The sequence below is a fragment of the Microcaecilia unicolor genome, chromosome 5 (genome assembly GCF_901765095.1).
Source record: "Microcaecilia unicolor chromosome 5, aMicUni1.1, whole genome shotgun sequence".
Lineage (NCBI taxonomy): Eukaryota > Metazoa > Chordata > Amphibia > Gymnophiona > Siphonopidae > Microcaecilia > Microcaecilia unicolor.
The window spans coordinates 97913138-97929199 of NC_044035.1; the positions used below are offsets into that span (position 1 = coordinate 97913138).

Genomic DNA, 16062 nt, shown 5'->3' on the forward strand with positions numbered 1-16062 from the left:
ATAGCACACACATTCCTTCCACTGCTAGACACCTTGTTTAAATCAGATGGGCTTTTGTTTGTGTGGTGACTGGCAAGGGGGTATTCCAGGACTGCCCTAGAACACAAAAAAAAAAAAACTTAACCACACCATAACAGCCCTAACCCACCTATCAGAAGACAGTGCTATATATATTACACTGGACTGTAGAGCACCAATATACCTACTATTGGGAAACTGGAACAAACTGCACTGTTACACATTCCTACACAGATACTACATGCTAGCAGAATCCTTCACCTCAATCACACATGCAGAACATGGACAGACCCTGATCTAGATAAAACATAAGATTAGCCATACTGGATCAGACCAATGGTCCATCTAGCCCAGTATCCTGTTTCCAACAGTGGCCAACCCAGGTCACAAGCACCTGGCAGAAACCCAAATTGTGACAACATTCCATTCTACCAATCTAATACAGAATAGGGAGACAAAAAAAACAAAAAAATACAGAACTGAAATAGAGACCCCCCCCCCCCCCTACTCTCTGCCCAAGGAAGCAGACTCTATAAACAGTGCAATACTGGTTAAAAAAAAAAAAAAAAAAAGAGACAAATGCATTTTCTCCTGTACATTTTACAAAGCAGGTACAATACATCTCAGTAAAATTTCTACATTTGTTATCTGGGAATTTGGCTGGTCCCAGTCTTTTTTTCCATGTTCCATGAGTCAGCCTTACAAATTCTTTTCCAGGTTGGCCTTTCTATTTCTTCTCTCGCCTCGTCTTCTTCCTTTCCTTCTCTACATCTGTTTGGCACTGATCTTGCATTTTACGTCCCCACTATGAAATAGCTGTGTATAGAGCTGTGATCCAGTTCCAGAAGGGAGATTTTTCAACCAGTCCTAGTGTGAACTCACATCCCAAATTCATATGGGATTTGCAGTCCCTGATTCTACCCATCAAAATTTGTACTGCAGTACATCCAAAATGACTTGCACTCGGACCCCCTCTCCTGTGGTTTGAACAATTTATTTTCTCATTTGCTTTGGTCTTGCTGTCTCTTCTATTTTTCTCTGTTTCTTCTGCCTTTACAGGGTCTTTTGCCCATCTGACATTTCGTCTGTCTCCAAGTGCACCGTCCTTCTTTCCTCTGCACCACTATTTGTCCTGTCCAGCATCTCCCTTCTGTGTCCCTTGTCCCTATCCTACCCCCAAGTTCAGCATCTGCCATTTCTGTCCCCATCTCCCCCCCTTTGTCAGCACAAGCCTATCTGGTCTCCTCATCTCCCCCTTTTCTAGCATCTGCCATCCAGGTGTCCCCATCTCTCCCTTTTTCTAGCATTGCCCTATGTACCCATCTTCCCCCATTTTTCAGCACTACCCCTGTGTTACCATCTTCTCCCTTTTCCAGCATTACTTCTTTGTCCCCATCTTGCCCCCCTTTTTACCATTGTTCCCATATCTCCAATCCCCCTTCCAGTGGTGTCCCTCTGTGTCCTATCTCCTCCTCCCCTTGTCAGTAGTGCCCCTCTGTGTCCCTATCCCCCTCCTTTTCAGTAGAGCCCCCCCCCCCTTTTCAGTAGTGCCCCTGTGTCCCAATTTCTTCATTTTCCAGCACTACCTCTTTGCGTTCCAATGTCCCTCACCTCTCCCTGTCAAGTATTGACTCTGTGTCCTTCTCCCTTCCCTGTCCAGCATTTACCCTTCTCTCTCCCCATGTTAACCTTCTTCCCTGTCTCTTTCAGCGCTCCCCATCCTCCTTGGGGCCACATATCTCCCTGGCCTGCTCCCACGGTCCATCCTCTGGCAGCTCCAAGGAGGTTTAATAGACAGGAGACCAAGTGACATCAAAATGTTAAAACCAATTAGGCCAGTCTCACTTTCCCCTTCCCCACGCAGCTGTGATTGCTGTACTCTCAAAACAAAGCAAGCAAACCTATGAGCTGCTGCATCCACGTTGTCACTCTTTATTGTTTTAAAAAAAAACCTTTATCCTCCATCTTTTAAGACACCGCCTATCCTGCTGGATAGTGATGGCACAAGGAAAGCAAGTTTGGTCCAGTGAAGACTAACTCAAAATAACCTGTTTCTTAGCTGGGCCCTAGTATTACCATATTAAAAATGCAACCATACCATGCCTATGTGGCTATGTTCCACTAATGTTAAACAATTAACTGGATTTCTTGAAAGGATTATATAAACACAGGATGCATGATTAGGGGCACAAACATACACTTATTTATTCAATATCACAATTCCTCATGTAGAGCCACAAAACAACTTTTTAGGGCAGATAGTGATCCTTTTATTATTGACCAGATAGAGGTAAGAGTTTTCAGTTTTGGCACAATATAAGTCATCACAAGAACAAAATATAAGAAAACCAGTGGACTGAATTAGGGGCTTATAGTCCATTTATGTTTAAAGAAAAGAGATCTGCATGAAACAATATTTATTTTTATTTTGACTTATAAAACTACTTGCCCCTGAAACATGTTCAACACAGAATAATCCCTTTGTGTATCAAAGGTAAATGTCTACAAAACAGATGAAGATGTAATTCCATGGCCTCAATGAAAGGAGAATTTAATTCTACTTCCATTTAATTTCAGTATATTCTATCACATTCATAACACCAGGCTTCCGAAGACAGATTACAACTACAGTTAAGATGAACCCATCAGGAAACAGGATAGCCTCACTGAAATCTGGACATCTATATATGAGCACAAACTAGAGTTTAGAATTGCAGTTTCTACCAGCTACAATAATTTTTGAAGCTGTTTTAGTGATATTCAATTGTTATTTCTTTTCTCCTCCACCTTTTAAGTTTGCTTGCTTTGTTTTGAGTGACCTGAAATGTGTTTTAATTGCCCCTTATTAATTGCAGACTTTAAATACAAATGACAGCTGTGCGGGGGAGGACGAGGACGGGGGGGGGGGGGGGAGTGGAAACAGATTAACCAAATGGGCTTCCTTGCTTACAGTGGACTTCGCCATCTGTCCCCCCCCCCCCCCCCGAGTTTTTAGAAAAATGGTGCCTATGCGCCTATCCTGCCCGCTCTCCCCGTCCGAATGGTCATGTTTAGTGCCCTGAAGCACCGTTCTTCCTCCGGCACCGGCGATTCCCATAGTCAGCCTTCTGCAAACGTCGGGGCCTCTCCTCAGGCGCGTCCCACCTCTGCAGAAAACAGGAAGTTGTATTAGAGAAGGCAGGCCGTGCCTGAGGAGAGGCCCCGACGCTTGCAGAAGGCTATGGGAATTGCCAGTGCCGGAGGGAGAACGGCACTTCAGGGCAGTAAAGTGACCACAAGGACAGGAGGCGCATAGGCGCCATTTTTTCTAAAAGCCTGTTTTGGGGGGAGCGACTGCTCCCCATGCGCCCCCCCTTAGCTATGCCACTGCTATTGCTGAATATAAAATGGGATGAATACTGAAAACATAGAGACATAAGGAAAGACAAAGAGCTGGCCACAAGCAGTAAGAAAGAACCACAGGAATCCACTTCAAGGAAACATAACTTTTATTAAAATAACCCGACACAGACTATGTCTCGGCCACTGCCTGTGTCAAGGGTCAATTATATTCCTTTCAAAGGTAATACTGAGTGCTGGTGTACTAAGTTGTTAAAGAATTACTCTTTCAGCGTTTGTTACGCTGCTGAATGCCATTCTGAAGGAGTAGTTCTTTAACGACTTTGTTCATCCTTTGATCTGATCTGACCTTTATAGGCCAACACTCAGCATTCTCCTTTGAAAGGACTATAATTGACCTCTGGACACAGGCAGAGGCCGAAACACGGTCCATGTTGAGTCGTTTTAATAAAAGTTTTGGTGTTTCCTTCAAGTGAATTTCTGTGGTCCTTTCCTACTGCCTGTGGCCAACTCCTTTTCGTTCCTTGTCATAACTGAATTATTTGAGACTAAAAAATATTCTCACAGATGAGGCCCAGAGTATTTTTGATACAGCACCTGTCTTAGGGGAAACTTCTACAGCTGGGTGACCCCTGTTCGGCACCCCAGTGCTTTGCAAGGAGTGCCAATTCTATGATGGCATCTGTGTGCACAGATGCCATTACTGAAAACTGGCATAACCCACATTAGCGTGCCTATAATTAGGCAGGGGAAAATGGACGCGCCTAAGGGCAACATGTCACACACATAACTTAGTGTTCTGTAAACTGTATGTAAGTGGAAGGCACAACCATGTTCTACCCATGCTCTATCAGTGGCTATACCCCCTATGCAGTTATGAGCTAATGGACTTATTTACTATCATATAGAATAGTATACAGTGCATCTACACATGCAAGGTGCACATAACTACCTGCACTCGGTTAAAGAATTGCTTTAAATTCTAGAGTAGGAAAGTGCTTGTTTTTACCTATAATTTTCAAGGATTGTAAACCATCTTAATGTCAATTTATATTATTTAAATGCAATATATCAAATACTGTATAAATTAAAAAAAAATTTTTAGAAGTCTTTATTGAAAACCATAACGCAGGAACAGGTACACAATAGCCAATACAAGAACCAGCAAAACAAGGATACAACACAGCAACCAAGTAAACATAGAAGAGACAGAGAGGCAGCACAGATAAAACAACTGTTCTCTGCGCCAGTACGAGCTGATGAGTAATTCCACTTGCTATACAGACAAAGCCAGACTAATAGTTTACAGTGTTTCACCTTTCCTAGCCATGGAATTTATTTCCCAGAGAAAATTACAATAGATTTTAGACTATATAAAACCCTAGATATCCACCTCTGAGGCCAATGTGCTAAAGGGCTCAGCAGCCATGCATCTAAGTTCCAGTGATACGTATATAACTCATATGGCTAACAGAATCCTGTCCAGACTCTGTCTATATGTATGCCGCTGCAAAATACACATTATATAAGACTAGTAAAAAAGGCTCATTTCGCAAACCAATGAAACGGGCGCTAGCAAGGTTATCATCTAATGGCGATTATGTTTTTAAGGGAACTGTTAGGAAGAATGTGCTGTGATGATAAAGAATAATTGGGAAGGGTGTATAATGAGTAATATGGTCCAGGGGTATGACATGTGGATTGTTTTCTTTTTTTTTTTTAATCTTTGTGTTTTGTTTTAATTTTTATTTATAGTATATTTCCAAAAAGCTAAAGGTTACACAGAAATTAAACATTTTTTATTAGAAATATAATGCTTGTTTACATTTGCAAGATTTCTTTATAAACAATATTTTTAGTGAAAACTTTGTTACATTGAGGGAAAAGCTTTCCTTGTTCAGGACCATCTATGACTTACAATTGCATCAGAAGAGCTTCGAACTCTTGAAAATGCTACATACAGTTGCCCATGGGTAAACACTGGTTCTGCAAAGAAAATGCCAACTTTTTCAAATGTTTGTCCTTGTGACTTGTTAATTGTCATTGCAAAAGCCAATTTCACAGGAAATTGTTTTCGACGTAATGTAAATGGGAGGTCAGTGTTAGATGGTGTTAGTTCAATATGTGGGATAAAAATAGTACTCCCTGCAGTTGACCCAGTGATTACTTGACTAATAATGAGGTTAGTTTTCAAGTCTTTCACTATTAAGTGAGTTCCGTTACATAAAGCTTGCTTGGTATTTAAATTCCTGAGTAGAATAATTATGGCTCCAATTTTTAAATCTCTAAACCTAATAAATAGAGTTTATATATTGAATAAGTTTGGAGGTGTCCCTTTAAATGGGTGAAAACAATTTATTCCACCCCATATACAATCTGAATCTAACAAATGGAACCTCAAACCTCCTAGCAAGAGGCCATGCCAAATATTGCCAATCTCTTGTATATAAAGGAGTAGGTTAATATCATAGGTTCCAATTTAAGAGAGACAAGAGAGAAAAAGATCCCAACGTAAAAACTCATACAATATGAGAAAACCGTATAGGATAAAAAACTCTTTCTCTCTCCCAAATAGAATAAATCAAAAGGACACCAACAAAACCCAAATTACCCAAAACTGGCCCCAGCCTAAACCCGACTACCTAAGGAGCCCCCTAGGGAAAAAAACTTGCAGTGCAATAAATAATAACAAAATAGTAACAAAAGACCTATCTAAAACTGTATAAATAGTAAGGTCAAAACTACTTAGCTTATTGCTGGAATAACTGCTTCAAAAAGATGAAAGTCCAAATCAAAAACATTAAATTAAATTGTTTTCACCCATTTAAAGGGACACCTCCAAACTTATTCAATATATAAACTCTATTTATTAGGTTTAGAGATTATTACTTTCAGAGTTTGTACTCTCCTATAGTGGTTAGAGTTTTTTCCAATTTTTAAATGCAATTTATTGCAAGGCATGCCAGTTGGAGTTTGTTCATGAAGGAATTCTACAGGATATAACTGATGTTCCTCATCATTGGAGTAATGAATGGAGTCCGAACTTAAATAAGTAATTGTCTCACCTTCTAAAATATTTAGAACAGCCTCATTTATCTTGTCAACATGTGCATTTTTTGGGCAAAGAATAGACTTTTCAGCAAAGTTGTAAACAGTATCTGCGGTAATTTTTTCTCCAAAAACGGCATTAACTATATCACCGTCACAAATGTGCTTCTGTGGGATTTCGATAATATCTTTGAAACCGTCTGAACATGGAAGATTTCCGTCTGCTAAAGTAATAAGCCAGTTGTTGTAATCTGGGTCTACAGAGCGGACATTGTTGTTTAATTTTAGTATTTCAATTTTTTTCAATAGTTTATTTAACTTAATGCTGGCTTCAATAATGTCAGCTCAATCACTGTATGGTACCACTGGTAGATTTTGTCGAAAATCTCCACCAAGGAGAAGAACTTTCCCGCCAAATGGTTTCTGATTGTTCATGATGTCTTTGAGGATTCTATCTACAGCAGTAAGTGCCAGCAAATGATGATGGTAAAATAAATGCCTGGCCAGGTGCAAATCCTCCATTTGCAGCTTCACTTGCAAGGTGGTCCATTAACCCAGAGTATTTTTCAACTCTTTAACAGTTTTTGATTTTGTCAAATATAATTAAGTCTGTTTGCCTCTGTTTTAATATATGCATCCTCAAAATATTGTTGCGTTAGTTTTCCTGCACTAAGAAAAGGATTGAATTTGTCTCTTATTGCCAAACAGTACCCATAGTACTGCATTTGTGTAACTCTTAGTCTTTTTGCGACGGAGGTGCATTACACATTTTGGTTGTTTAGACAAAGGAATATGTATCCCCCAGCTGTAATCTCCATATGGAAAGAGTAATGGATATACCATTGGTTCTAGATTGGGGTCCAACACACTGATTATCTCAGTTTTGCTTTCTTCATTTGGCTTGTTTCGGCAATGTATTATCAGATCACTATGTAAGGGAGGTTCCCCATCTGTATTTTGAAAAATGAAAGCCACCTCATTGGCTCTAGGGGCATTGTATCGTCTTGAATCGTTTTTGCGATCTTGAACAATGGCCATTGAAACTGTTGGAGGTTCTATTCTTCTTCATTGTGCTTCACATATGCATTCATTTTCTACTTCATACAGCATCTTGCATGCATCTGCAAATGGATTTTCTCATGCCATAAAAATCGCTTGTCTCATTAATGTATGGTTGATGTGGGCATTTGTTGAGATTCGTAGTCTCTGAACGGCTGCTTCATCAGGATCAAGAATATATAATTGAGCAAATTGTCTTTGATTGTCATTTTGAAGATGTAGTGCTGCTGTTCTATGGTAAAAAGTACCATTAATTCGAAAACAATAAGGGCCATACCCGGGTGGTGGTGCAATGTTAGCTCCCATGGAGGCAAAAGCTAAGGAACTATTAATGGACCTAATGTTTTGTACAAAATTCTTTGAATATTCATGTTCCCCGGAGAGAAGCTGTTGTATTAATTCATTGTACCTAATTCCTGGAAGTTGTACTTTGCCCTTGCTACAACATTGTGTAAATAGGTTGCCAGAAGGTGTTTCATTGTAAAAATTTTTGGCATTGCAAAATATACAGACCGCGTTCATTGGACCACAACTATAGTATTGAGTTTCTCTCTCATTGATACAGTCTCTTATTGCAATTCCTGTGGTTGGAGTTCTGCACTGTGCTGTCACTGTATCCGTTCTTCTTGCTTTATTTTGTGCTGTGTCACAGGGTATTTTTCTTTTGTTTCAGGATTTCCAATTGTTTTGCGTTTGAAATCGGTTATATTTTGTTTAGTCGTTCTTCATTGCGTGTCTGTCATTTCTGCAAGTCTTTTCCGCCCTAAATCTTTTCATCTTTGTCTTGTTGTTTGTCTCTGTTTCTCTGTCATTTGTTTAATTCTTTCATGTTCTAAATATGTTCTCCTTTTTCTATTTGTTGCTCTTTCTTCTTCTGTCATTTTTTCAAATACTTTGCGTTGTATAGCAGTGTGCCTTGTTCTGTGTGTTTCTCTCTGTTCGTCCATCATTTCAGTAATTCTGTGCCTTTCTGAATCGGTGTTTCTTTGTCGGTCACTTGCACTTTCTTCATCAGTCATCTTTTGTATCTTGGACTTTTTTCTTGCAGTGGCTTTTTGACTTTCATGTGCCTTTTCGTCTTCACGCAGAGCTGCACACCTTTTCGTTGTGCTTCAGCTCTTTTTCTTTTAACTTCAGCCTGCTCCTCACCAGTTAGGTGTTCTTTTTCTAATCATGTGATGTTCACCACGTTGAAATGTGTCTCTGATCGTTGTTTGTGAGCTACAGTACGTTGGACTGTGCCTCTGTTTCTCCTTGGTGCCCTGCTTTCCCCTCCCCTCCTTGTGCTGCAATTCGTCCCTACGCTCTCATCCTCTCCGATGCAATCCATGTGCAGCAATTCTCCTATGCCATTCCCTCCCCTCCTTCTCCAGTGAGTGTGGCCTCTACATGATGTGCACCGATTCTCCTATGTTCTCCCCTCCCCTTGCATCCATACCCTGCAATTCGCCTGTGTGCGAGTATGTGTGTGTGACACAGTAAGAGAGAGTGTGTGTGTGTGAGAGAGAGAGAGAGAGAGAGAGAGAGAGAGTCTGAGAGGCACAGAGAGAGAGTGTGAGAGAGAGAGAGAGAGAGTCTGAGAGGCACAGAGAGAGAGTGTGAGAGAGAGAGAGAGAGAGAGAGGCACAGAGAGAGAGAGTGTGAGAGAGAGAGAGAGAGAATGTGTGTGTGTGACAGAGAGAGAGACAATGTGTTAGAGTGTTTGCGAGAGGGATAGAGTGTGTGTGAGACATAAGAGTGTGTGTTATTGAGAAAGTGTGAGTGTGTGAGAGAGAGACACACACACAGACAGACTCTGTGTGTCTGTGTGAGAGAGAGAGTGTTTGCGAGAGAGATAGTGTGTGTGAGAGATAGAGACAGAGAGTGTGAGAGTGTGTGTGTGTTATTCAGAAAAAGTGTGTGAGAGACAGTTTGTGTGGGTGTGAGAGAGACACACACAGACAGACTCTGTGTGTGTTTGTGTGAGAGAGAGTGTGTGACAGTGATTGCACTGTGTGTTTTTGTATCCTTTTCTTTTTTTTAGATATTAACCTGTTTTTTCTGTTATATATAAATTTATGTGCTGTGTCGTCCGCTGGGTACCTTGCGGTTCCGTGTCTGCCTAACGTCAGCTCAGCTTGCCTCCAGCTTTCCTTTCCCTCTCACTGTTCCGCCCTCTGACGTCATAACGTCGTTTTGCGAGTGCAGGACAGTGAGGGGGAATGTAGCTTTGTAGGCTGCTGTCCTTCGCCTCTCAGTCTTGTGCCATTGCTTACTGCGTTCGCACGCTTCACGCCACCCTACTGCCTAAATTGTACCTCAGGGTTCCATCGCTGTCTGCCTGTGTTTTCATAACATCCCCTGTCAGTTCAGCTTGCCTCCAGCGTTCCCTTCCCTCTCATTGTTCCGCCCTCTGACGTCATTACGTTTTGACACAAGGGCAGGGCAGTAAGGGGGAATGGAACGCTGGAGGCTGGCTGACATCATTTGATGTTATGAACCCAGGCAGCCAGACCGCGGTGGTACATTGGAGATGCAAATTATTATATAGGATATGTGCATATTTACAAAATAGCGCTTGGGTGAAATTTTAGCATATGTATGTGCACACATACACACATATAGGTCATTATTCTAATGAAAATACATGTGTACTTTAATTGCCACGAGTGCTTTTTACGCAAATATGTGCATTTGTAAATTTAAAAGCCCTTTAGCAGATTGGCCTCAGATGTAGATATCTAGAGTTTTACATTCTATGGGAAATAAATTCCAGGGTTAGGGAAGGTGGAATGATCGGTGCTGGGGCTGGTTCTGTTCAATATATTTGTGAGTGACCTTGCCGAAGGGTTAGAAGGTAAAGTTTGCCTATTTGCGGATGATACCAAGATCTGTAACAGAATGGACACCCCGGAGGGAGTGGAAAACATGAAAAAGGATCTGAAGAAGCTAGAAGAATGGTCTAAGGTTTGGCAATTAAAATTCAATGCCAAGAAATGCAAAGTGATGCACTTAGGGAATAGAAATCCACGGGAGACGTATGTGTTAGGCGGCGAGAGTCTGATAGGTATGGACGGGGAGAGGGATATTGGGGTGATAGTATCTGAGGATTTGAAGGCGACGAAACAGTGAGACAAGGCGGTGGCTGTATCTAGAAGGCTGTTGGGCTGTATAGAGAGAGGTGTGACCAGCAGAAGAAAGGGAGTGTTGATGCCCCTGTATAAGTTGTTGGTGAGGCCCCATCTGGAGTATTGTGTTCAGTTTTGGAGGCCGTATCTTGCTAAGGATGTAAAAAGAATCGAAGCGGTGCAAAGAAAAGCTACGAGAATGGTATGGGATTTGCGTTACAAGACGTATGAGGAGAGACTTGCTGACCTGAACATGTATACCCTGGAGGAAAGGAGAAACAGGGGTGATATGATACAGACGTTCAAATATTTGAAAGGTATTAATCCGCAAACGAACCTTTTCCGGAGATACGAAGGCGGTAGAACGAGAGGACATGAAATGAGATTGAAGGGGGGCAGACTCAAGAAAAATGTCAAGAAGTATTTCTTCACGGAGAGAGTGGTAGATGCTTGGAATGCCCTCCCGCGGGAGGTGGTGGAGATGAAAATGGTAACGGAATTCAAACATGCGTGGGATAAACATAAAGGAATCCTGTTCAGAAGGAATGGATCCTCAGGAGCTTAACCGAGATTGGATAGCAGAGCCGGTAGTGGGAGGCGGGGCTGGAGGTTGGGCGGCGGGGATAGTGCTGGGCAGACTTATACGGTCTGTGCCAGAGCCAGTGGTGGGAGGCGGGACTGAAGGTTGGGAGGCAGGGATAGTGCTGGGCGGACTTATACGGTCTGTGCCAGAGCCGGTGGTGGGAGGCGGGGCTGGTGGTTGGGAGGCGGGGATAGTGCTGGGCAGACACATACGGTCTGTGCCAGAGCCGGTGGTTGGGAGGCGGGGATAGTGCTGGGCAGACTTATACGGTCTGTGCCCTGAAGAGCACAGGTACAAATCAAAGTAGGGTATACACAAAAAGTAGCATACATGAGTTGTCTTGTTGGGCAGACTGGATGGACCGTGCAGGTCTTTTTTTCTGCCATCATCTACTATGTTACTATATCTAGAGTTTTACATTCTAAGGGAAATAAATTCCAGGCTTCGGGAAGGTGGAATGCATAAAACTGTTTTTATCACTTGCATATCACCGCAACATATGCATACAAACATGCCAGTTCTATGTCTGGCATAGGTGCTCATGCCTAACTTAAAGGCACATTTGTTTTGCTGTAAGCTAGCATTTTACAAAGGAAAGTAAGTACCTAACTTCCTTTACAGAACAGGCTCCAACCAGGTGCCCAGTTACAGAATTACCCTTATAAAAAGGGATAATTCCATAAATAATGCACTAACATTTATGCAGCAAACTTCAGTACAAATGTTTGTTGTTTTTTAACAGGCTTGATATACCACAAATCAAATGTATGTCAAAGCTGTTTTACAACATCAAAATATAAGAAGAAACAGAGAAAGAAAGGGAGAATGCTAGTATTCTCTCACTAAAAGCCTTGCTGAAGAAATAAGTCTTCAATGCAGACAAATCTTGACAGTGTAGGCTCCAGCCAAATATGTTTAGGGAGAGAATTTCACAGGAGGGAGACAAGGATATAAAATGCAGATTCTTTAGTGGCTTCTCATCAAGCTTTTGATAGTGGAGGGATTACATGAACAAGGTCAGCACACAGAGACAAGTGGTACTAATGAATAAAATACAGGTGCCAGGAAGCCTACATCCAGAGCTTTAAATGCAATATTGGTAAATAAGATTTTGAACTTGATACAATAGCTCACTGGCAACCAGCGATATTGCAAAAAGAATGGTGAAATATTATCATATGGGCAAGAATGGCAGAGTAGGCGAATGGCTGTATTTTGCGCCAGCTGAAGGCGGCATATGATTAATTTGCATGCTTCAATTAATAGTGAATTACAATAAATCAAGCCTACTGATGATGAGTGCATGAATCAAAGTGTGTGAATTGCATCTAAGATTTTGTATCTGGGGCAATGGAGGGTTAACATTGGGGGGCAACTGAGAGGGTAAAAACTGTACAAAAGGCATGGACGCTGTTCAAAAATACCATCCTAGAGGCCCAGGCCAAACATAATCCGCGAATTAGAAAAGAAAGACAAAGTCCAAAAGACAGCCGGCGTGGTTGAAAAGTGAGGTGAAGGAAGCTATTAGGGATAAAAGAAACGCCTTCAGAAAATGGAAGAAGGAACCGTCTGAAAATAACAAAAAGCAGCATAAGGAGTGTCAAAGCAAATGCAAGGCGCAGATAAAGAAGGCCAAGAGGGATTACGAAAAAAAGATAGCATTAGAGGCAAAAAAACATAGCAAAAAAATTTTTCAGTATATTAAAAGCAGGAAGCCGGCAAAAGAATCGGTTGGGCCGCTGGATTACTGAGGGGTAAAAGGGGCGATCAAGGAAAATAAAGACGTAGCGGAGAGATTGAATGTATTCTTTGCTTCGGTCTTCACCGAGGAAGATTTAGGTGGGATACCAGTGTCGAAAATGGTATTTCAAGCGAACGAGTCGGAGAAACTTACTGACTTCACAGTAAACCTGGAGGACGTAATGGGGCAGTTCAGCAAACTGAAGAGTAGCAAATCTCATGGACCGGACGGTATTCATCCTAGAGTACTAATAGAACTGAAAAATGAGCTTGCGGAGCTACTGTTAGTGATATGCAATTTATCCTTAAAATCGAGTGTGGTACGGGAAGACTGGAGGGTGGCCAATGTAACGCTGATTTTTAAAAAAAGGTTCCAGGGGAGATCCGGGAAATTATAGACTGGCGAGTCTGACAATCGGTGCCGGGGAAAATGGTAGAGGCTATTATCAAAAACAAAATTACAGAGCACATCCAAGGACATGGATTACTCGTCGGTGCCGGGGAAAATGGTAGAGGCTATTATCAAACACAAAATTACAGAGCACATCCAAGGACATGGATTACTGAGACCAAGTCAGCACGGCTTTTGTGTGGGGCAATCTTGCCTGACCAATTTACTTCAATTCTTTGAAGGAGTAAACAAACATGTGGACAAAGGGGAGCCGGTTGATATTGTGTATCTGGATTTTCAAAAGGCGTTTGACAAGGTACCTCATGAAAGGCTACAGAGGAAATTGGAGGGTCATGATAGGAGGAAATGTCCTACTGTGGATTAAAAACTGGTTGAAGGATAGGAAACAGAGAGTGGGGTTAAATGGGCAGTATTCACAATGGAGAAGGGTAGTTAGTGGGGTTCCTCAGGGGTCTGTGCTAGGACCGCTGCTTTTTAATATATTTATAAATGATTTAGAGATGGGAGTAACTAGCGAGGTAATTAAATTTGCTGATGACACAAAGTTATTCAAAGTCGTTAACTCGTGACAGGATTGTGAAAAATTACAGAAGGACCTTACGAGACTGGGAGGCTGGGCAGCTAAATGGCAGATGACGTTTAATGTGAGCAAGTGCAAGGTGATGCATGTGGGATAAAAGAACCCGAATTATAGCTACGTCATGCAAGGTTCCACATTAGGAGTTATACAGAGCAAGAAAGGGAAATGGGTGTCGTCGTCGATAATACACTGAAACCTTCTGCTCAGTGTGCTGCTGTGGCTAGGAAAGCGAATAGAATGTTGGGTATTATTAGGAAAGGTATGGAAAACAGGTGTGAGGATGTTATAATGCCGTTGTATCGCTCCATGGTGCGACCACACCTTGAGTATTGTGTTCAATTCTGGTCGCCGCATCTCAAGAAAGATATAGTAGAACTGGAAAAGGTGCAGCGAAGGGCGACTAAAATAATAGCGAGGATGGGACGACTTTCCTATGAAGAAAGACTAAGGAGGCTAGGGCTTTTCAGCTTGGAGAAGAGACGGCTGAGGGGAGACATGATAGAGGTATATAAAATAATGAGTGGAGTGGAACAGGTGGATGTGAAGCGTCTGTTCACGCTTTCTAAAAATACTAGGACTAGGGGGCGTGCGATGAAACTACAGTGTAGTAAATTTAAAACAAATCAGAGAAAATGTTTCTTCACCCAACGCATAATTAAACTCTGGAATTCGTTTCTGGAGAACGTGGTGAAGGCGGTTAGCTTGGCAGAGTTTAAAAAGGGGTTAGACGGTTTCCTAAAGGACAAGTCCATAAACCACTACTAAATGGACTTGGGAAAAATCCACAATTCCAGGAATAACACGTATAGAATGTTTGTACGTTTGGGAAGCTTGCCAGGTGCCCTTGGCCTGGATTGGCCGCTGTCATGGACAGGATGCTGGGCTCGATGGACCCTTGGTCTTTTCCCAGTGTGGCATTACTTATGTAACATAGCAAATAAAGATCAGCACAGCCCATCTATCATAGACTGCCCAGTAAGGTGACTAGGGTTGTACCTGCTGCTCTGTGCAGGTCACCTTTTTATGCCTTTTAAGTGACTTGTCCAGGATCACAAGGAGCCACAGTGGTCCTCAGTCCACTGCACTAACCGTTAAGCTACTACATATAGGTGGAGTATGGGTAAAGAGTGGACAAGGCTCACACTTGTACGTAAACCGCTGATCTCTAGGTATGAACATTTACACCATATCTAAAGCTGGCACATGTGCTTATGCCTAAGACGAGATGCATACATATATACCTAGTTATGCTAATATTCTAGAAAGGAAAGTAGGAGCCTACTTTCCTTTATAGAATAGGCTCCTAATAGGTGCTCTGTATAGAACTGTACTCCATATGCACATAGGCTAGGTGCTTGAGTGTTAAAATATGCTTAATCCACATAGTTTAGTTTTGTGAGCTTACGCACAAAAGCCATGCTGGGCTTATGTACATCTCATTAACTTTCCTTTTAGACCACATGTTTAGTGGAATAATCTGTTGATGTTTACTGAACTTTTATACAATGGCTTCTAAGAATATTTTCTACTTTATAAAACTCATGACAGCATGGAAAACCTTACAATAAACATGTAAGAATAAGAGGGGGGTTTTTTAAGACTCAGCCCAGATATCATAGAAATCCATTTAATTTAATTGCTTATTTACAAGCTTTTCTATGCCCCTCAAATCACTAACAGTTCTAAGCAGTAATTAGTAACAAATAGAAATAAAACAAAACAAAGAAAAAAAAGGAAGCAATGGTGATACCTTTTTTATTGGACTAATTTTATACATTTTTGAGAAGTTTTCAAAAGGCAGAACTTTCTGAGGTCAGCACTGAGCAAAAAATGTCAATATCAAAATATATAAGTGAAACATGAAAGCACTCTAATGACAGCCTTGAGGTTATAGAGTCAGAAAACTACGAGTAAACATTTAAAACAATCCAGGAACACAAGGCCTTAGAAGTTATGATGAAATATTGTTACACCCACATGGCAGGACTTATCAAGTATCTAGGTTTCTTATCACATTATAAACAATAAAATTATACTGTTTTGTCACCTTCTGCTTACCCATCCATCTCTCCCTATTTCTCACTCCTCTTCCCCCTCCAACTTTCCCCTAAGATGGCATTGGAATACTTTATGTTTCACTTATACAGTTTGATATTGTAATTTTTGCTCATTCTTG

At 41.4% G+C, this 16062-nt stretch overlaps 1 protein-coding gene across 1 annotated transcript in view; it reads right to left on the reverse strand.

Annotated features, from left to right (window-relative positions):
- The window catches only part of RTKN2 (rhotekin 2), a 233684-nt gene that overhangs the window by 83377 nt on the left and 134245 nt on the right, over positions 1-16062 (reverse strand). The gene's annotated exons all lie outside the window — the stretch shown is intronic.